The sequence below is a fragment of the Euprymna scolopes genome, chromosome 10 (genome assembly GCF_053919585.1).
Source record: "Euprymna scolopes isolate OS-2025 chromosome 10, ASM5391958v1, whole genome shotgun sequence".
Classification (NCBI taxonomy): domain Eukaryota; kingdom Metazoa; phylum Mollusca; class Cephalopoda; order Sepiida; family Sepiolidae; genus Euprymna; species Euprymna scolopes.
The window spans coordinates 4,383,352-4,406,624 of record NC_136491.1 but is presented as its reverse complement, the minus strand read 5'-3'; the positions used below and the strand labels follow the sequence as shown (position 1 = coordinate 4,406,624).

Sequence of the window (23,273 nt, the reverse complement as noted above, 5' to 3'; positions counted from 1 at the left end):
GTTAAAATTTTTTTGTTGATTCAGCTGGCGTTCCTCTTGTACATATGTTGGGGACAGGATGTCTGTTGTGTGATAGACGACCCCGTCCTCATGCGTGATGCTGGGTGAGTATAATGGTATAGGAATTGACAAGTAAAAGTTCGCATAATGAGGGCGAAAACATACCGTTATATATCAGCGAAAGAAAGGCAATTTATTTACATAAATGTACATGAGGAATATTAATAAAGAGATAGAAAGAATGAGAGTTCGTTACTTGCGCTTGGTGGCTGCGAAAGGGTGACTGGCTAGTCAGGAGCGCTGTGGTGGCGCAGGCCACCGGACCGGTGTTTGTTATATCTTGACTGTTGGAAGGTCTAGCACGAAAGAGAAAGAGGACAGAGAGAAAACGGAAGAGGAAAAGGAGCACCACCTGGTGGCCAAAGTGGAGGTTACCACAGGGGCGACAACTGATGCGTTTCCTGAGACAGCGATATACACACCAGACTATTCGAGTTAACCCGCCTTCCCTTTTGACTGCGTAATGCCGCCCAGGCATTTCAACGATTTATCGATGAAGTCCTTCGTGGACTGCCCTTCGTCTTCGCGTATATTGACGACCTTCGATAATCTAGCTTATTGAACTCGCAGCCTACAACAAGGGGATCCAGCTATACAACCAGTATACTAACTGCACGCTGGCTCTCACACACATAGAACAAAAGCAATTTCTGTTCTCGGCTATGTAATTAATTTAAAATCACCTGTTTTTTTCCTGGACTTCATAGTGAAAATATCCCGAATTCATATCAAATTAATTAATAGCGGACTATCATTATCTGGGTTGAGGTTAGCCGCCTGATAGTCAGGGACCCGAAGCTTGCATTAACCACTAAGAAGGCTTCCCTATCAACAGGTGCAAAGTATTAGGGATTCTGTATTGCTATTTTGCCGATAAAAACATGGGATTCTGGACTATGCAGTAGCTTCAGGTGGGATTTCTCGAGGCGATATTGCTAAGGAATTGTTACGACTTTACCTTATCATGTGCTACTATAACATCTTCTAGTTTCTTTACTTCTCTTACTTTCCTTCTCTGCCCTACTCTAACCAATTATGTCAACCTATTTCACAAATACAAAAAGAAAAACTTTTTTTTTAAATCATGCAAAGTCTTCAGGAAATAAAACGCGAATAGACCCATAACCTCCCAGATAGTGAAACTCGAATACAAGAGATTAAACCAGTCATATTATTCCTAAGTGAAACTGGCCTCGGACCGACTATTTTCCTAGATTAGTTTGTAAGTAAAGGATACTCTAACTTGCCACCCAAATCTGACCCCACCACAAGATCGCCATGGGCATGGAGTATGTACCTACATGAAAGAGTGGTTTTTATGTGTTAGGACCATCTCCAGAGAAAACTAGTTTACCTTATATGTGCTTCCGGGTTGCATCTGCTTACACAACTGCGTTTATATTTGCCCTTATCGTCCGACAACAGTGGAGTTACTATCTTTAAGAGCATATCAGTGTAAATTGACCGCATCTTGTGTGCTCATCCTTCGGGTAACATTCACCTTTCTGGAGACTTCAATGTTTACAATGTGAAATCGTTAACCCATTCAAACAAGACAGATGATGAGTGGAGGTAGTGCCATACTTTCTCCATTGCTTTTGACCTCACTTATATAGTTCACGAACCAACTGGTGTGTCCGACACTGACGGTCATTATGCAAGTCTTCTAGACCTTTTTCCCAAAACTTGCCCTGAGCTATGTCCATCTTCCGTTCTGTCTCCACTGGGATCTTCCAACCACTCTCTTGTATCAGTTAGGATAAAAACCAAATGTATTGTCCTCAGACATACATCTTCATCGTGCAATATATCGATATTCTATAGCTAACTGGAATAGCTTCCGTACATTTATATCAGATTTGTCTCTGCGTTCCATGTTTAAAATTAATCTGGCCTCGGTAGTATTAGAGCTGACGGACTGGTTACTGCATATCCTCCAAAATATTCTAGCAAAAACCTAATTGCTTCCAACGTAATAGATGCACTGAGACTAATATCGCTTTCAGGACTGCCAGTAACCACTGTAAAAGAGTAATAAAATATGCTCAATCTTTTAAGTCCAAAGTATCTGAGCACCAGTTTTGGCAAATGACAAGCAGGATCCTGAATAGAAGCATGTGCTCTACCCCAACCATCGTCAATGGACCTGACATAACTCGTCAGCATCAGACACACCCAAGCACTTTGCCAAGAATTTTGTAGCTAATTCTGCATCTCTATGCGACATAGAAATACATGTGTGTGGTGTTATTAAGCTTATCAAAAGCAACTGGCCTAACGGCATTCCTATTGTAGTGCACAAAATGCTTCAACGAGAACAAGCCCCCATACTTACAAAGCTGTGTTGCTTCCCAACACCCTGAAAAACCTCGTCAGTATGCCCTGTATCTAAGAATTCAGGTGACTGGTCATCTTCCTCTCAGTACAGACCAATAATCTCCTGTGCGATTTGAGTAAATTGCTGGAATTAATGCTAAATAGAGAAATAGTCAACCACCACAGAAAACATAACCCTTTTACTGATATGCAATATGGTTTCCGTTCTGTTAGATCTACTGCATGGGATCACAGTAGAGGTACCTTAACGCCGGAAACCTATCTACTCTTATAGCGTATTCTCTAAAACTGTAAAACCTTGTTATAATCTCTAGTTGACCAACAAATATATCGCAGCTCATCTCGCTACTGAGTTTTACTGTAGACATGGTTCTTTACAGTAATGCATCATATCCCAGCGGCAATGTGTCTTGTTTGGCGTGGATGTGGGCAGTATAAGTATAAAATGAGATGCGTTAAAGAAAATACTTTTGAAAAATCAAATAACTGCAATTTATAAAAAAAAACATTTTGTGTCGATTTTATTGTTGCCCCCATTATATGCATCACAGAACCTTTGGTTTGCAAAATTATTAATCAAATTAACATTTTCCTATAGAAAATAAAATTCGGGAACATGATAAACCTTTTCTGTATGGTAAATAATTTATATCCAGTGAAAGTAAACATAGCTCGTGTAAAACATCTTTATAGACAAAAATAGCACATTAGGAGCATTTATAAATATAGATATTTTCAAAGAAAAATGAAATAGAACTCTAAATTATCTGAATACTACCTGTACTGCCTTTTTTTCCGGGAGCATTACGCCGGAGATTCCCAACAGAGCGCATTAATAACTTAATAAATTTAATACCCGCGGGTGATGCTTTTATAAGCGGAATGATTAAAATGAAGCGGGTATAGAAATAAAATATTTAGATAGATTAATTATTATGATAATATTTGCCCCGGAAGTTAATCAATAACATGTTGTGCAGTTCAGTTTCAATAAACACACTTTATGTGTATATATGTATGGATTTATGTATGCAAGTGTGTATATATGTTATGACAGCATCGTGTGGCTACATCTGTTCTTGTTAGATACCCAAGTTATGACTGACCAGCACACGATAGATGACGATCTTGGAATACAACCCACCGTATATGCCAAGCAGAATGCCTAGGAAAATCAGACAATCTTCGTCGTTTTAAGAGAAAACCCGCTTGTATGAGCGCACGTATATTGGTTTTAATACATTCGATAATGAATAAAACTATAAAACAATATGTAGGTTGAAAGTGAAGACGGAGCAAATTATTAAAAGAAAAAAAATATTGCCGACATGTACATTCATACATTCATAATATAACATGAGGAGTATTCTGCTGCATAGTTAAAGTTAAACGCATCCTTCGTGTATATCTTGTTTAATGTATTACTGAAAAAGTTATCTAAAAGTACTTCGATTAAACATGTGCTTAGTGTTCTATTTAATTCCCACTATTTTTAAAAGTGATACTGATAAAAAATTCGAAAAAAAAATATTATTCCTTATAAAATATGCAAGCTATTTAATAAATTCTGAAATATAATTTAAATTGCATAATTCTCTGGTTTATTCACATAGGGTTGCCCCCTTCTGAGTGAAATGGGGTGGATGGAGTGGTTTGCCTCTTACGCCGGCAGTGTACGTGCATAATAGTAACACGAGAAGTTACACGCGATTGCTGATTATCCACTTCAAGAAAACTCATGTGATTGGAAAATACAGACACGGTTAACGCCAGGAAGTCATTTTTTTCACGCAAAGGTCGCACAGACACGCACTGAAATACACGCGCATATTGTGTGTTGGCTGAGTACATACACATAAGGCCTCTGAAAGATTTAATGAATCCCTATCATCATTTGGGTGCAGCGCATTTCACATGCAGGTGCGTGCATTTGCTTGAATACGTGCTTGCCATTATCGGTTTGTGTAAAAACGAGGTATTTTAGAAATGGTTTGTGAAAAAAAATATCTGAACGTTTTTTTTATTATTTATTATTTTTGGAATTGATGTTTTATCTGTTTGTGTTTGATATTGAATTCATTACTTCCTCAAAATCCAGTTTAGGTTTCCATCTGCTGTTAATATATTTATGTACATTTATACTTTTTTAAAACTTTTTTTTTATTTTTTCTTGTTCGTCATATATTTGTCCTCTTTCCTGTTTGGCTTATTTTCCTTGCTTTACTTTATGCTCCTTATCCAACCTCTTCTTCTGCATATACTTATTTATTTTTTAGTACTAACTGTTGTAATTTTCTGCTTGTTCCTCAATTTTACCGTCTTTCTATTACCTTTATTTTTCAAAGATTTATCCATCTTTTCATATTTTTGTTTAAATATTTTTATCCATCTTTTCGTATTTTTTTCTTTTTCCTCGATTTTTCTTCGTATTATGTTTTGTATTATTCGCTACCTTTTTTATAATTTTTTTTACATGTTTTATTTCTTTCATCTCTTATTATTATTTTTTTAATTTACACACCTTTCTCCATTAATATATCACCTGCTTCATTTCCATGTATTATTATTGAACGTAAGATCTAGCATACTTATTATTATCATCGTCGTTCATTTTTCTACGGGAGTCTCACTATATTATTGCTGATATTCCTCTTCCCTTTCTCTCGCTTCCTCTCCTGCTCTAATAACGAATACAAACACTTCCATAATTATTAAATCAAGATAATAATTACAGGAATACGTTATTATCTGTCTTTTTGTGAGAAGAAAAATGGCATGCACTCTAGCATCAAGTATATATATATATATATATATATATATATTAAATTTATTTATACAAACATTAATGGCTACATATGTGCATACATGTTTCTTTAATCATCCGCGTTGGGGGACTACGTCTTCAGGCCAAGAATTACCGAATAGTGTGTGGGTGGTTGTGTGTGTGTGTGTGCGTGTATGTGTGTGGATGGGTTTAGATTGAAAGACACCGGTCAGTACTCAGTGACCATAGGAAATGTTTTTAATTTACAGACTGCAAGACAAAAAACCTAAATTCTCAAGTACCTTCTGCCATAAAAAACCGAAAGATGGGATGGATAAAGAGAAAAGGAAAATGAAAAAGAAGATGTTTATTATCTTCAAAGACCTCACTTGTCCTCTCACCGCTTTATGACTCCAACCCAGGTTACATTCTAACTTTACAAACGAAATAAGAAAATGTCTTTGATCGAAATATCAGTTTTCGACGGTAATTATTGACCTGAATATGTAGTCCCCCAACGCGGGTGATTACAGAAACATGTATGCACATATGTAGCCATTAATGTTTGTATTAATAAATTTAATATACCTGCTCTGTTCATTCATTGAGCACTCTTTGGTAGACACATGTTGTTTCATTGGATGTACGTCTAGGAAACTAAACTCTACTGGCTATACATATATATATATATATATATATATATATATATATATCTGTAGAAATATGTGTTCTTATAATATATACCAATCTTTATTTTAGAAGCTCAATGTAATTGCAGAGCAATATAGGGAATAAATGACAAAAAATTATATTCCAAAATTCATGATGTTGACCATCTTATTATTTATTCCTCTAATTCAGTTGACATTTACAATTCTTGACAGTATCTGTTTCGTAGCGCAAAATCAACAACTTAATTATTATATATAATATTTAAGTGATTGATTTTGCGATACGAAACAGATATATTATTAAAACTTTTGAAAGCGTTGTTTTGATATTCTTTAGGAATATTTACTACGTAATTTAATTCAATTAAACGTTCACAGAGGTAATAGATTTTTTTTTAAAATTTAAGTGCATATATGTTTGGTTAAATGCTAGTATGACTATTGAACGTGTTAGGAAAAATGTCATCACATTAAAAAAAAAAATGATTTTAAATTCAATCAAATATGAGATGCAGATTTCACTCAGAAAAATGTAATTATATGTCCTTGTAGTTAAGCCGCTTACTATTCTGCAGATATGTTTCACGAAAGGGTTTGCTAACAGAACACGTGCTGCAAATCTCTGCTAGTTTCAACTCTTTAGCCATCTTTCGAAATTTATGATCGGCCAAATTAAGTTTTTGGCGATCAAAGCGCATAGCATAATTTGTATTCGTACATTCCTGTTATATGCTAACGTGTCACGTCTCAACTGTTGTTTCCGACAGAGAAGAACATGAATAACATTTTAAATGGTTGCCTTGTTTGAAAAGCATTTTTCCTATTAAAAAGCAATATTTTCTTAACATACAAGGATTCGCATATTTACATTGTTTTTCAAAGTGTAATAGTAACTTTATTTTAATAAAAATTACTAACATAATAACATGGTTATTTCAATAGTAATTGTCTGTATTGTTTAGATGAGCTGTTTTCATTGATTGAGATTGTTGGACTGACTTCCTCATCTTGGTTGTTATAGTCACAACGTTTTGGCCGTTTTGCCATCCGGCCTTAATCAGATGTTTGTATCGAACTGGGGAATCATTTGTTAGGAGTTTCGAACCCAACCCTTTATTATTATTATTACATGACATATGGCCGAGTGGTCCTAGACGTTGTATCAAAGTTTACAGCTACCCAAAGGTGCTGAGTTCAATCCAGAACGAAGGCAGTGAAAAGTAACATTCAAAAACAGAGAATCAGCAACTATGTCCCAGAGCCTAGCTGGAGTCCGAACACGGTACCCCCGTAATAATAATGATAATAATAATAATAAAGGGTTGGGTTCGAGACTCCTAACAAACGGTTCCCCAGTTCGATACAAAACACATGATGAAGGCAGGAGGGCAAAAAGGCCGAAACGTTGTGACTATAACAACCAAGATGAGGAAGTCAGTCCGACAATCTCAATCAATGACTATTTCAAATTTGACGTTTTATTTATGTACTTTATACAATAAATGGGGTTTGGCATTCAAAGATAAATGCATAAATTCCGATTACAAATTGACTTTATATCTCTTCAATTCCAATTGTACTTAGCAAAACATTGCACAAAGAGGGAAAACAGCATAATAGAATAAAGAACAGACAATCTTTTTGATAAAATGATGACGTGTTTCTACTCATCTGCACTGGTTTCAAGGTGATCCCAAATAGAATTTTCTTACACTGTTTTACACTGGCGTAACAGAATATGTAAAAAGTTGAACGCTATCCTCATGTCATAATAATATCGGGTATTAATTTTAAATCCTGCAAATTGATCAAATTTGGGGCATAGCATTCGATATTTGAAATGCAGTAATCAAATTAATATTTCATTTTTTGTGATTATTCTCTGAAAACGAGTTTATTCAAAAACTGTTGTTTCTTCAAGTGAAAAACAATGCACAAATAAAATGTAGCAAATATTTATTCTCAAGAGTAGAATAACAGAAGTATATGTCGGATAGCAAAACTGGTGGTTGAGATAACAAGCAAACCGCTAATAGTTCGCATCCAGTTCAAAATACCAATTCGCAGTTTTAAATTCCAGCTGCCCGTTTTTCTCTCCATAAATATACCTGAAACGTAGCCATGTGTTAGAGCTATGTCATAACACAAATAATAATAATAATAATACTTATTGGAGTTCATAACAGGAAATAACGTACACTTTGAAACGCGTTCAATAATTGTTATCTACTATAAGTCAGATACAACTACTATTGGTTGAAACGTTTTGCTTATCTTTCTGCTATAATAGTGCACGTTTCCATAGTTATGCATTTGAAGTTCAGATTTTATGTGTTATCAGTTTCGCACTTTTACAGTAATGCGTGTTTTTTTGTTTTTGTTTTTTAAAGTAACTTAAATTAGATATTTCGTGTTAGCAAACATAAGGTTACAGAGGGATCTATCGATAATCGCACATTCCATGATAAAGTTGTCGGTTTTATATTGCAACGCACGAAGTCTTTCCTTTAATCGCTCAATTGGTCCTATAATTTTAAATATACAAAATCTGTTGCAAACAATTATCAGGAATAAATTCCATGCAAAATCTTTCTTTGTTCTTCTTTGCGTTCTACTGTCACGTTTTGTACCCGACAAGATGTGATCTCCAAATAAAAATTAATGTGAAGTTTAAGTAAAACTTTAATTTCAGTTTTCTTCTTATAATCGTTGAAATCAGCAGAAAAACCGAGTAAAATGTATACATTTTTCAACAGTATCATTTCTTATAGTAGCTATAATTTATGCACATAAACACCCACACGTAATACAAAAACAAAAAAAATCTGTAAACCCTGCAGAAGTCTATTGTAATTCGAGTTCCGATAGTCAAATTATGTCAATTTATAGAGTATATGACTGATTTTACGCACACCTTTGAATTTCGCGAAACTTTCCATTTGTCAGGATTAATGCAGCGCCATCAAGATTTTGCAACGGACTTAGAAAGTATACGTCACCATTGGTTACCAAATAATCATTGAGTCATCTTTAAATTAACGCTGTATCTTTATTTTATGTGGAATTTAGAACAAGAAATTAAAAGTATTATTTCTGCTATTGTATTAAGCATTGAGAGTCATCTTCTCTGGGATTTTCATTATTTCCCTTTTGAAGTATTTTCTAGTACAAAACACTCAAATTTCACTAGAGTTTGGTGTTATTCTCAGTCGAATAAATGTTTCTCAAATCATATGTTGTTAACAGCTGTCATTGGATGTTCTTCCAGGAGTTCATGCTAGGATTATATTTATATTGTTCTGCGTAATTATGGGAGAATAATAGATTGGGTATGTGGGCGCCCTGTAAACCCCTAAAAATATCACAAACTTCTAAAGCTTTTTAGACATGATACGATATATTTGAAAGTTGCATAAATAATATGTTTCAGTTTTAACAAAGGTCTTACAGTGATATTTCGAGGTCAGCATTCACACAAAACTTCCATAGAACCACAAACTTCTACAACGATTTTAAAGATGGCCTCCACATAAGCAATATACAACAGGGGAATGATACAAAAACAATATTTTTCTGAATAATAAAGTACCTGAATTTAATTAATGTTTTGCAATTTTTAAAAGAAATGCAAACAACCAGTATTTTTTTTAAGTAAGAATGAAAATGATGCTTTATGATCTAAATTGTTTAAAGTTAAAATAGTTTAATACATTACGGACTGTACTATAATATGTTAAATAAGTGGTATTTCCTAATGTGTAATATTAATAGGGGTTATATTAAACATAACTGTGTAATGCAAATATTTCTACTATAAATATTAGTATTACCATTACTTCTGCTGCTAATAATAATAATAATAATAATAGTTGAATGCTATTAGAGAAGTTCCTCCAAAGACCGAGGATATAACAAACAGATTAAAGGGTTACGGGGCATGGCCAATGAATATCATACATTGGAACAAAGAATTGCAGACTAAGCAATAATTATTTTCAAGAGAGGGTGTCTTACAAATCTAGAACTGAGTGAAATACAACAAAAAACAACTGATGAAACAGACCAAACCGCAATGGAGTTTCAAATATAGGAGTTCTAAACTGGGATATGAGAAACATGGAAAGCAAGATCTATGAAACAACGAAAATAATTTAAGCTGAAGTAGAAAACATCATACAACTTGTGAAGGAGGAAAAAAACAAAGTTTCCCTTCCTAAAAAACCAAGAATGGAAGAAAACATTTTAAACAGAAAAGGTGAACAAATTTTTTCATGCATTCTTACAGATACCATTACAGACCTAAACAATTTAATTTGCCCAGATTCAAAGACAGTAAGTATGAAGTTTAAAGTTTAAAAAAGACGAGGAACGAGAAAGACTAACAAGACCTGAATGGGAACTGAGGCTGGAAACCCAGATCAACATTTTTTTTAAAAAAAACGGCAAAGCGATAAACAAAGAGAAAACGACTAGAAGAGGATGAAAAAGTAGTAATGTGATTAGCTGTGAGTTGCTCAACAAGAAACATGAAGAATTGAAGTAAAAAATGGCAGCAAAAGAATGGGGATTAAGACGATACCGATTCAAATCTGAACATTGCAATAAAAACAGGACCTTTAAAAACAAAACGAATTCTTTCAGAATGTGAACGGAGTAAAAACAAGGACAGAACCACCTGACCCAACAAAACGTTACTCGACCCAGATATGGGAAGAGAGACCTTATAATAAGAGAGTTGTGTGAGGAAGGAAGAGTCACAGCAAATCGAAGAAGGGACAGAAAAGGTAATGAGCAAGGAAACACTCACGCCAGTGGAATGCACGCATACTGTATTAGGATATTCACAACATTATACGACAGATTAATACAGAAACTGGAGAAAATATATTTATGAAGCAGACGTGCGAGAATGGAGTTCAAAAGGACAGCGAAAGAAGGAAACATCCACAGTTATTACCAGCCAATAACATGTTTCAGTGCAATGTTAAAATTACTTACAGAACAACTGGTAAAACAATTTTATCATTTTCCTCACATTTGGGAGAACAAGAGGAGCACGACCTATTTTACATAGACCGAATGATTCTAAAGGAAGTTTACAGTAGTAATAAGAACATAGCCATGGCATAGATAGACTAACGACAACATATGATAAGATTCCGCAAGCATGGATAATAGAATACCTGGGAATGTACAAAATACAAGATTAAATAATTAATTTGATGAAAAATTCAATGAAGACATTGAGACTTGAACTGACAGCTGATGGACAACACATAACTGAAATTAAAATACAAAGCGGAATCTTTCAATGTGATTCTCTACCACTATTACTGTTCATCATAGCTATAATGCCCCTGAACAATATACTAAGAAAATGCCAAGCCGGATACAAGTTAACTAATACAGAAAAAAGAATTAACTACCTCATGTATATAGATGACTTGAAACTGCTTTCAAAAACAATGAAAGAAATAAACACACTATTAAACACGAGCAGGATCTTCAGCCAGAATGAAATTCGGTATGAAAAAGTGCGCACTGATGATCATTGGGAGAAGAACGCTGAAAGTAACAGAAGGTATAATACTATCCAATCAACGAGAGCACTCGGTGAACATGACAGCTACAAATATTTGGGAGTGCTGGAAGCAGAAACTATCAAAGTAACAGGAATAAAAGAGGAAATTGAAAAGAAATACTTCAAAGATACAAGAAAACTCATCGAGACTAAACTATATAGTAGAAACTTAATTAAAGAAATAAACACATAGGTAGTGTCACTAGAAGGATAATCTGAAGCGTTTATAAACTGGACCAAAGACGGACTATGGAATATCGACCAGAAGACCAAGAAGCACATGACGATGCATAATGCACTACACCCAGAGGATGATACTGATCGACTATACGTGAAAAGGAAAGACGAAGAAGAAGGTTGGTTTGTATAGAAGACTGTAAATAACAGAAATTTTTTTTAGAAAAATACATAATGCAGAACACCGAAAGAATAATTAGTGCAACAAAGTAGAAAAATAAACAGAGAAAAAGATTAAAAAAATGTGAAGAAAAACAGCTACAGGAACGATTCGTAACGGTGACTTCTTCTTCTTCTTGTTCTTCTACTTCTTCTTCTTCTTCTTCATCTTCTTCTTCTTCTTCTTCTTATTATTATTATTATTATTGGCTCACATGGAGCTTTCACACAAGTCAACAAACGATCTGATTGGAAACTTGTGGTGTTCTCTGGAGGCTGAGTGACAAGTCTCCTCAGACGTCCAGTTCTCTCCACCTCCTTAGATAGCATTTACAAATGAATTTGCATCATCGCAACAACCTCTTACCATTGATTTCTCGCCGGCAGTGACCATTGGTTTATACTGGGATTTGAGTGGCACTAAGCCTCCCCAAAGTCCCAGTTCTCTTTACGCTTGTTTTACCGATGTCTGGCTGGCTCTTTCTCCTCAGTCTTTCAGTCCTTCTGGACCCTTCTCAGCTCTTTGGTATCACTTTTTTATTGGGAGGAGCAGTGGTGAAACTATGGGGGGATGCAAGATGAGGGTGTAAAACTTGTAGATATGCAGCTTCGGTGTTCTTCATTCCCTGTAACGCTTATTTGTTATATTGTCTTCTTGTATTATTCTCCGCATTCAAGGGCTTTCCTTAATATTTCAGTCGTTTTCATTATCGTTAGTCGTTGTACTTTTGCAGTTATTCCTCTGATTCCAATTTCTGACATTCTTTTTTCGAAGTTTTTCGAAATTGTTCCTAGCGCTCCAACTATTATCGGTACTATTTTAATTTTCTTCATCATCCAAATCCCTTTTAACTCTCTGGCTAGCTCTGTGTATTTGCTTCATTTCTCCCTTTCTTTCATACGCACCCTGTGGTCAGCTGGGACAGCAACGTCTACTATTTGACAGGATTTTTCTTTCTTGTTAATAATTACGACATCTGGTCTTCTTGCTTGAATGGGTTTGTCCGTCTGAATGTTCATGTCCCATAGGATTTTGTGGTTCTCGTTTTCGAGTGCTGTTGCGGGTTTATGCTTGTACCATTTGTCTGTACGCTCAAAATGCAGTCGTTTGCACAATTTCCAGTGCACCGCCCTCCCCACTTGGTAATGCGTGTTTTTGTATACTTTTTGGGCCAGTTTGCTGCATTCATTTACTATATGGTGTATCGTTTCCTCTCTTTGTCCACAGAGTCATTTGCTGTTGTCTTGTGTTTTATCGATTCTTACTTTGATATGGTTGGTTCTTATCGAGTTATTTTGTGCTGCAGTTATTAGAGATTCAGTTTCTCGGTTCATATGTCTTTTTCGCATCCATGTCAAGATGTTTTCTTTATTCTCATCTTTTGTCATTCTTATGAAGCTTCCGTGGAGTTGTTTCTCTTCTCATTTCTTTTTTCTCGTTTTGTCATTTGTCTCTCTGTTTTCCGTTTTGGTGTTTTTTTTTTCAGTGTCTCTCGCTGCCATAATTATCCTTTTAGTATTTTGCATTATGCATTTTTCTAGTTCTTTTTTCGTGTCCTTCAAGCAGTCTTCTATACAGATCAGTCCTCTGCTGCCGTCTTTCCTTTTCACGTAGAGCCTGTCAATATCATGTAGTGTATTATGCATAGTCATGAGTTTCCTGGTTTTCTGGTCGAGTTGTCTCAGTTCTTCTTTTGTCCCCCCTATAAACAGGCCATAGTATCTTACTAGTGATACTCCCCATGTATGCATACCTTTTATTAGGTTTCTGCTATATAATTTCGCTTCCAGGAGTTTTCTTGTTCTCTTGAGGTATTCCTTTCCAATTTCCTCTTTCATTTCTGTTGCTCTGATGGTGTCCGCTTCCAGAATTCCCAAGTATTTATAGTCGTCTTGTTCCCCTAGTGCCCTAATTTCTGTTTGCTTGGGTAGTTCTATGCCTTCTGTCGTTTCCAGTTTTTCCTTTTTTACAACTAGTAGTGCGCACTTTTCCATTCCAAATTCCATCTGGATATCTTGGCTGAAGATACTTGTAGTGTTAATTAGTGTCTCTAGCTCCTTTTCGGTCCTTGCAAAAAGTTTCAGATCGTTCATGTACATCAGGTGGTTCATTTTTTCCTCTGTATTGGAGAACTTGTATCCGGCTTGGCACTTTCTCAGAATACTGTTCAAGGGCATCATGGCTATGATGAACAGTAATGGTGATAATGAGTCTCCTTGTAAGATGCATCTTTGTATGTTAATTTCTTTTATGTGTTGTCCATCAGCTGTCAGTTCTAGTCTTCATGTTTTCATTGCATTTTCTATTACATTGGTGATCCCGCTTGGTATTTTATACATTTTTAGGCATTCTATTATCCATGCTTGAGGGATCCTGTCGTACGCTTTTTTGTAGTCGATCTATGCCATGGCTAAATTTTTTCTCCTCCTTTTTACCTCCTTTAGGAACTTTTGATCAACATACAGCAGATCATGTGTTCCTCTTTTCCCTTTTTGGCATCCTTCTGCTCCTCGGGGATGAGTCCACGGTTATTCAGTGAGTGGTAGATTTGTTCCCTCAGTTGTGCTGTCAGTATCTTCCACATGGTGGGTAGGCACGTGATTGGCCTATAATTGCTGGGGACGGTTCCTTTCTCCGTGTCCTTCTGTAGCAGTGTAGTTCTACCTTTTGTCATTCAGTCTGGTACGCTTGCTTCCTGTATACATCTTCTCGGGTTTTGGGCTAGTCTTTCGCGTAAGCTTGTGAATTTTTTGAACCAGTATGCATATATCCCGTCGTGCCCTGGTGATCTCCAGTTTGCCATTTTTCCTATGGTTTTCACTGTTCCTTTTTCTATTTGTTGTAACTCTTTTTTCATGTCTTTCAGCCATTAGGCATTTCTATTGTGATCTCCTCGCTCTTCCCATATTTTACTCCAGTAGAGTTTTGTTTCTGTCGGATTTGGTTGTTCTTTTTTTTTTTTTTTCCTCCGTTCACATTTTGGTAGAATTGGCTTTCATTAGTTTCAAATGTTCTGTTTTGTTTGCATTGTTCAGATTTATATCTATATCGTCTCAATCTCGCTTCTTTTGCTTTTATTTTTTGGCCCAGTTCTTCATGTTTCTTGTTTAGCCTCTCCCTGCCAGTTACGTTTCCAATATTCCGTTTTCTCCACATTGCTTTCTTCCTGTTGATCAGTTTGATTTCTTTTTTATGTTTGTGTATTTGAGTTTCTAGTCTTATTTCCCAACCAGGTTTTGTCGGTCCGCTTGTCCCCGGTTGTTTTTCTGATTTGAGATTCATACTTACCATTTTGGCGCCTGCGTAAACGGGGTTGTTTAAGTCTGTGATTGTATTTGTTGGGATGTGTGGGAGGAACTTGTTAACCGTCTCTGTTTCTGTTTTTAATTTCTTCTGCTCTTGGTTTCTTAACGATGGGAGCTTTGTTTTTCCTCATTCATCAGCTGTATTATTTTATTTATTAATTAATTTATTAATTTATTTATTTATCATTATTATTATTATTATTTATTTGAAGATATTCGGTAGAAATGAAAAGGAAATAGAGAGACTGGTAGAACTTGTAGGAACATATTCGGAAGACATCGGGATGGAGTTTGAGATTAGTAAATGTGCAGTGCTGGTGATGAAAAGGAGAGTAAAGGTTTATTCGAATGGGATAGTGGTGCCAAATAAACAAATTATGAAAGAAATAGAAGATACAGGGTATAAGTATTTGGGAGCATTGCAGGGTGTAGACATTATGAACAGAAAATGAAAGAGAAAGTCAGGAGTATCTTAGAAGAGTGAAACTAATGGCGAAGTCGAAACTGTAGGGAGGGAACCTAATGAAAGCGGTGAATGCATGGGTAGTCAGTGTTTTTGGATACAGTGGAGAACTTTAGAATGGTCTGACAAGGATTTGCATGCCATGGATATCAAAACAAGAAAAGTTTTAGAAATGTTTGGTATATTCTACATTCGAAGTAGCGGAGCGAGGCTGTATCAAAAGAGGGAAGACGGTGGGAGAAGATTGAAAATTGTAAAAGATTGTATTAGAATTATTGAAGGAGCATGTGGTTAGAAGTCAAGAGTGGATGCTTTTGTGGCCAATGAAGTCGTGTTATGTGAGAACAAGGCTGAGCATGTGAAACGTATGGATAGAGAAAAGGCAGATGGACTAGAAAGAAAATGCACGAAGTGACTAATGAGCTGGATATTTGGCTAAGCGTACTGAAGCGTTTGTTTGATTTGCACGAGAGCAGGCATTAGGAACACGATTGTTAAAAAAAGTGGTTTTAGGAGAGGAAGCTGCTGCAGAATGCCGGATTTGATATATTGGTAGGTGTGCAAGAAGGCTGGGGTGAAGTGTGCTAGAAAGTTGTTTGAGGGGGTGCCTAATGAAGTGAGGATGGAAATGTAGAGGTGTGGTGGGACAAGTGTCATAACGACCCAGTAATTAGAACATAATGGACGGGATTTGGTCGTCATTAAAAAGGTCTAAAAAAAACTGGTTGATTGTAGATTCTCAGTCCCGTGGGACAGGAATGTGAGAGAGGAGAACCAAAAGTGGAGCAATTATGCTCGTTGACCTTGGAGATAAGGCGTATACACGAAGTTAAAACACAAATAATCCCCATCATAATAGGAATGCTAGAAGTAGTATCAAGTGATCTAGAAGAACAATTGAAAAAACTACGAATCCCCGATATTTTAGGCGGCCCTCAGACTTCTGATATTGTAGGTACCACCAACATACTTAGGAAAATCCTTGATCTTTGAAGCTCCTAGTTTGGAGCCGGGATTGAGGGAAATCCTCTGGAAATGAATCCCATCCCTTTCCAGGGATACGTTGATAAACGAAATCAGAATTATTATACCTACTATTAACCATTATATAAATTTATAAAAATGTGGTATTTTATTTAAATACCAGCCGTACACGGCTACGCGTTGCTGTGACTGAATTTGTGTAAAAGAAACCCTCTCGCCAAAAAAAAGGGGGCACTATTCATTCTTATCACTGTCGATCAATTCAACTCTTTCTTTCATTATCATGAGTGTAAACTTCCGCCAAATTTAAAAAGAATCCCCTAGATTTAGTCTAATACGTTTGATTTAATCGACTCGCATGTGGTACATTGCTTCAATTTATCTAATTCAACACATATTTGATGTAAAATTGAAATTTCATAACTAAAATACTTATAATAGTCAATTAATTGATTTAAAAAACAAAGACAAATAAGTCTTCACTGCGTCAAAAATGCCAATAGTTCGGATACTTATATATATATATATATATATATATATATATATATATATATATATATAGCTTAATGTAAAAGGAAAAGAGAGAGATCAATTCCACAAAAGGAGACTTATCCAGATAATGCCAAGCTCAACAGTAATTATTGGAGCTTATACATTAGGACAACAAGAGTATGAAATGAAGACACAAAACTATATATTGGTAGATATAGAATTGATCATTTATTGAATGATGGAATAGAGACAACATTTGGGGGATAGAAGGGACTCTTTATATCAGGGCATTTCGAAGCCTATTTCTTCTCATCAGAAGAGTAGAGAAGGTGCTAGGTAGCATGGGGGAGATGTGGCGTCTAGCGTTAGGTTCATTAGGGATGAAAAAAATTAAGAGGAATTATAGAATGTTGGGGGAAGCTTTATTGAATTCTAAATAAATAAGGAGAAGCTTATTATATATAGCATGATATATAAGAATATATATGGTCTTTAACATAGTATTGAGATTAAGGGGTAGATGTATTATGGTTAAGTAGGGGTTGTATTGTTGCTATGTATATATATATATGTATATATATATGTATGTATATATATATATATATATATATATATATATATATATATGGGTAGGTTATCCATTAAAAGACGTTTAGTGAAATTTGAAAATTAAATAAGATATGTGTTACATTGACCACTTAAAAGCAAAATAGCTGCAATGCGAATTTTTTTTTTACCTTTAAAAAATAAAAAAATGTCTATTTTTAAAGAGATATATTTCGAAGATATACTCTCCTTTTACAATATATATATATATATATATATATATATATGTCTATTTTTTCCTCTTATTTTTCGCCATAGTGTTGAATGGGAGAAATTGAGTTGAGTCCACATGATGTTAGCTGCGGATTACTGTAGCTGGATAAATACGGGTGGTCGTGCGTGGTTTGAAAAATGTGGTAGGTTATCCATTAAAAGGCATTGAGTGAAATTTTAAAATTAAATAATATATATATATATATATATATATATATATATATATATATATATATATTTAAAAATAGACATTCGTTTATTTTATATAGGTAAAAAAAATAACATTGCAGCTATCTGGCTTTAAATTGTTCAATGTAATGCGTATCTTATTTAATTTATATATATATATATATATATATATATATATATATTAAATTCCGGAAACAATGTGTCATGGAAAACAACTGAACATCCTCTCAGAATATTGTTAGTATTGTTTGTTCATATAAGTAAAACTATCCAGATTAATTCACTTAAATTACAATATAATGTTCCAACGTTTGTCATAAAATGACAATATAATGTTCCAACCTTTGTCATTAAATTACAATATAATGTTCCAACGTTTGTCATAAAATGACAATATAATGTTCCAACCTTTGTCATTAAATTACAATATAATGTTCCAACGTTTGTCATAAAATGACAATATAATGTTCCAACCTTTGTCATTAAATTACAATATAATGTTCCAACGTTTGTCATTAAATGACAATATAATGTTCCAACATTTGTCATAAAATGACAATATAATGTTCCAACGTTTGTCATTAAATGCCAATATAATGGTCCAACGTTTGTCATTAAATGACAATATAATGTTCCAACGTTTGTCATTAAATGACAATATAATGTCCCAACGTTTCTCATAAAATGGCAATATAATGTTCCAACGTTTGTCATTAAATGACAATATAATGTTCCAACGTTTGTCATTAAATGACAATATAATGTTACAACGTTTGTCATTAAATGACAATATAATGTTCCAACGTTTGTCATAAAATGACAATATAATGTCCCAACGTTTGTCATAAAATGACAATATAATGTCCCAACGTTTGTCATAAAATGACAATATAATGTTCCAACGTTTGTCATTAAATGACAATGTAATGTTCCAACATTTGTCATTAAATGGCAATATAATGATCCAAAGTTTGTCATAAAGTGACAATATAATGTTCCAAGGTTTGTCATTAAATAACAATATAATGTTCCAACGTTTGTCATATAATGATAATATAATGTCCCAACGTTTGTCATTGAATGGCAATATAATGTTCCAACGTTTGTCATTAAATGACAATATAATGTTCCAACATTTGTCATTAAATGACAATATAATGTTCCAACGTTTGTCATAAAATGACAATATAATGTTCCAAAGTTTGTCATAAAGTGACAATATAATGTTCCAATGTTTGTCATAAAATGACAATATAATGTTCCAAGGTTTGTCATAAAATGACAATATAATGCTCCAACGTTTGTCATAAAGTGACGATATAATGCTCCAACGTTTGTCATAAAATGACAATATAATATTTCAACGTTTGTCATAAAATGACAATATAATGTCCCAATGTTTTTCATTAAATGACAATATAATGTTCCAACGATGGACAATTTTTTCTAGTTTAAAAGAGTTTATGCGCAGATCGTGATGTTATGAATATTGATATACTTATTAGATCACTCTGACAGACGTTAAAACATTTAAAAATAAATGTTTAAATTTCAACGACATTTCTCGCAGCTAATGTTGGTCGATATGGGTTGTTCCTTGATAATGGAGTCAGAGATGACCGGGTTCGAATCTCCCTGCCGGTAGTGATCGTGTCACTATGCACTGATTATTCCCGAAAGGATGAAAACTAGTGCCTGTGTGTGTTTAATAATTATTATATTAAATAATTATATTCATTTATATATATATATATATATATATATATATATATATATATATAATATATATATATATATAGTAAGTTATAAAATGTATATGGCGATTAAGCTACACTGAATATCCGCGTTTCATCCACTCTAGGACTCTTCAGGGTTATGTATAAGCCTGAAGAGTCCTAGAGTGGTTGGAACGCGGAATATTCAGTTTAGCTTAATCGCCATATACATTTGTTAACTTACTAACTAGCTCTACCTACGTATTGAGCACTTTTGAAGTAAATACTTAAAGTTTACGCATAAATCTATACTTTCGTATATTAATTTTATGTGAGTAAATTAAGTAGTTATATACAAGGCTTCCTTCGGTCTTGATAGACTATGGATACCCACTGTAAGGGTGCCTGCGCGTGAAATTTGTGTGGCAAGAGTTGCGCAATCCCCAACCACGCCTCTCCTGAGTCAACATTGTGGCATACCAGTGGCAAGTTGATGTACAAGACGACTGGAAACAATGCCGAGATAAGCGGAGAGCACATACAGCGCCTAAAATTCCCAGATGGTCACCCATCATATGGTATTAGCCAGGCTCAACGTTGCTTAACTTCGGTGATCTGACGAGAACCGGTGTGTCAACGTGATTATGCCGTGTGTGTATATATATATATATATATATATATATATATATATATATATATATGTATATATATATATATATATATATATATATATATATATATATATATATATATAGTTCTAAAACAGATCCTTTGTTTGATAAAATGCATGCCCATTGGCTGATAGAAAGGGTCGCGGTGGATACTAGAAAGCTGATTGGCCAATTAGAAATCCTCAACATATATAAAAACAAGAAGCAACCACAGAATTCGCGCATAAGCCTGACGAATCGTATAGCTGGATGAAACGCAGAATATTCAGTGTAGCTTAATCGCCATATATATTTTATAAATTACTATATATATATATATATATATATATATATATATATATATATATATATAATACTTATGAGATAATTCGACAACATAGAAAATGATTATGAGTAAAAATTGAACTGTAAGGGATTACTGAAAAAATAGATTTAAAACGGAATCTGTTATTAAGTTCATGAAAGAAGAATGTGTTCGTTTTGTAAACCAAGGTATTTCGCAATAGTCTTCTTTGTTAAGCCCACATTGAGTATTGAACCTTAAACTTCCAGTCGAGTATTACTTTGACCTCTATTTTACCTTGTATTTTATGCGGTACGCAACGGAGCCTTGCAAACATATGTACGGATTATACATATGTCGAAACATGATCTTAGAATCTGTGCATTGATCAGGACAACCCCTGCTGTGCCACGAATAACCTGGCAGGCAGTTTCCTCAATTTTGATCGTAGTTTGCCTCACTCCGTGTTCACAGTGCTATCTAGGTCTGGTTTCTGATACTTGTATTAATAATGTATTGTGTTTGTTTCTCTTTCTTATCAATGGAAAGCATTTTGCAGCATGGCATTTGTTAGACCTGATTAGCATTTATATTTTTTATATATAATGGCTTAAATTAAATTTTAAAAGAAAAACTCAAGTATCATAGTGCAATTGTGCTTTAACAGAAAAAAATATGTCTAACGGGTCCCTGTCATAGCAAAAACTTACTGTTTATTTTATATAAAAGGTCTCATTAGGCTGTGTAAGGGGTTAACTTTGGTCAAAATCGCCTATTCCTTCTTTTATCGGATTGTTTCGACGATTAATCACTGAGCATTATTGAAAGCCTTCCGATACTAAACTTATCTAAGATCACTACCAGTTACATAAAGTAATTTTGAGTGAAATTACATTAAAATTGGCTCAGTCGTTATGGAGTCGATTGCAGACGAACTAACAGAGAGACAGACAAATTCTCTTTAATAAAATAGTAGACATACGTGTGTGTATGAATAACGAGTTGTTAAGTAATCTATTACTGTCGTCTATGTACGTGTATACATTCATATTTATAAGTGTATATCTATGTCATCTATATGATTTGTATGCATATTCATTTTTATTGTATATCTGTGATCGTCTATATAATGTGACTACATTTATATGTCCATTTTGCCGAAATAGTCTGTGACAAGGATGGAGTTATGAACTGATGCATTAAGGCAAAATTTGCGCTAATCTTTGACATATTCAGTTCTACGTGAATAAGCTCGTGTATAGTCCCAGACTGACATCGAACTTTCCACTTATTGCCTCTATATACACATAATGGTCCTAATCCATGAAATTCTTTATTTGGCCAATCAAATCTAGTGTTCTGTCTCCCTACCGCTTTCATCCCTCACAGATTCCCCTTTTCCATGAATTTCTCATGACATCAAAAACTGATGCTGGATTCACGCAAGTTTATCGAAAAGTCAGCTGAAGCATTCTATACGTTTCTGTGACATTTTTCCAAGTTTAAAACAGAATTTTATTGCATATCGTTCTTCTAAACTGTCTTCACGTCGGGATTGCATTTTGAAAATTCATCAGTTGTGAAAATTAGGCTTTACTAGGGTGTATTCCTATTCTTAGTGTAGCTGTTAATTTGAACCTGAGATCATAAACATTTGTGTCAGTCATTTTATAAGATGCATAGCAATAACATACTGATTTTATGCCTGTAAAAAAACCTGGAATATTATTGAAGTGTTTTATGAATGGCGTAGATTTTATTGTGTATATATGTCTCTGGTTGTCGACAATAATATTTGTTGATAACTTTTGTTGTAAATGCTGGTGAGAACAAATGATCATGAGAAAAGCTGAGAAGATGTTTTGTCACTCGCTCTCAACAGGACACTACTGGTTATTGTGAATGAAAAATGACTTAGTTTTTTTTTAATTTTTGGGCGGCAGTCACTCAGGATGAGTGGAGCCGAATCCTTCGATAAAGCATGCAGCATACGGAAGCAAACTTGTTTCCCTAAAATGCTAGATAAGATCAATAGGCTTTATGAACGATGGATCAGTAGGTAACATCTGTTATTTTCAATGGTTGTCGAAAAAGATGAAGCATGTTAGGAATCTGAGAGAGACATGCTGTCACCCATATTTCAGCAAAAACGACATTTTACCCCGTGGCGCAGTGGTTGAAAAAAATCAGTTATAAAAGTGATATTCTCGTAAAGATTTAAGGTTCAGTTCTCAATGTGGGCAACCAAAAAATACAATTATGAAATGCTTAGAACCTTTATTTAGTCATTGCTAGCATAACTAGAGCATGGTACACCCGTGAAGTAAAAAAAGAGTTCCGTTCGAGAGAAAATTTCCAGTGTTCAATAAGACACGACTGAAACGTTTTGAAAATGACAATGAGAACAGTGATCTGAACAATTCAATTAATGCTTAAACATATCATATAACTAAAGCAAAATGAAGTATTCAAATTTTCACATTTTCGTTTATTTCCCTAATATCTGGATAATACATTGCTACATTGACTTAAATTTATACTT

The 23,273-nt window shown here is 34.4% G+C and overlaps 1 pseudogene; it reads right to left on the bottom strand.

The window, feature by feature from the left end:
- Nucleotides 1-20,312: 20,312 nt before the first annotated feature.
- LOC145286575 (5S ribosomal RNA) lies at nucleotides 20,313-20,432 on the bottom strand (annotated as a pseudogene).
- Nucleotides 20,433-23,273: the final 2,841 nt, after the last annotated feature.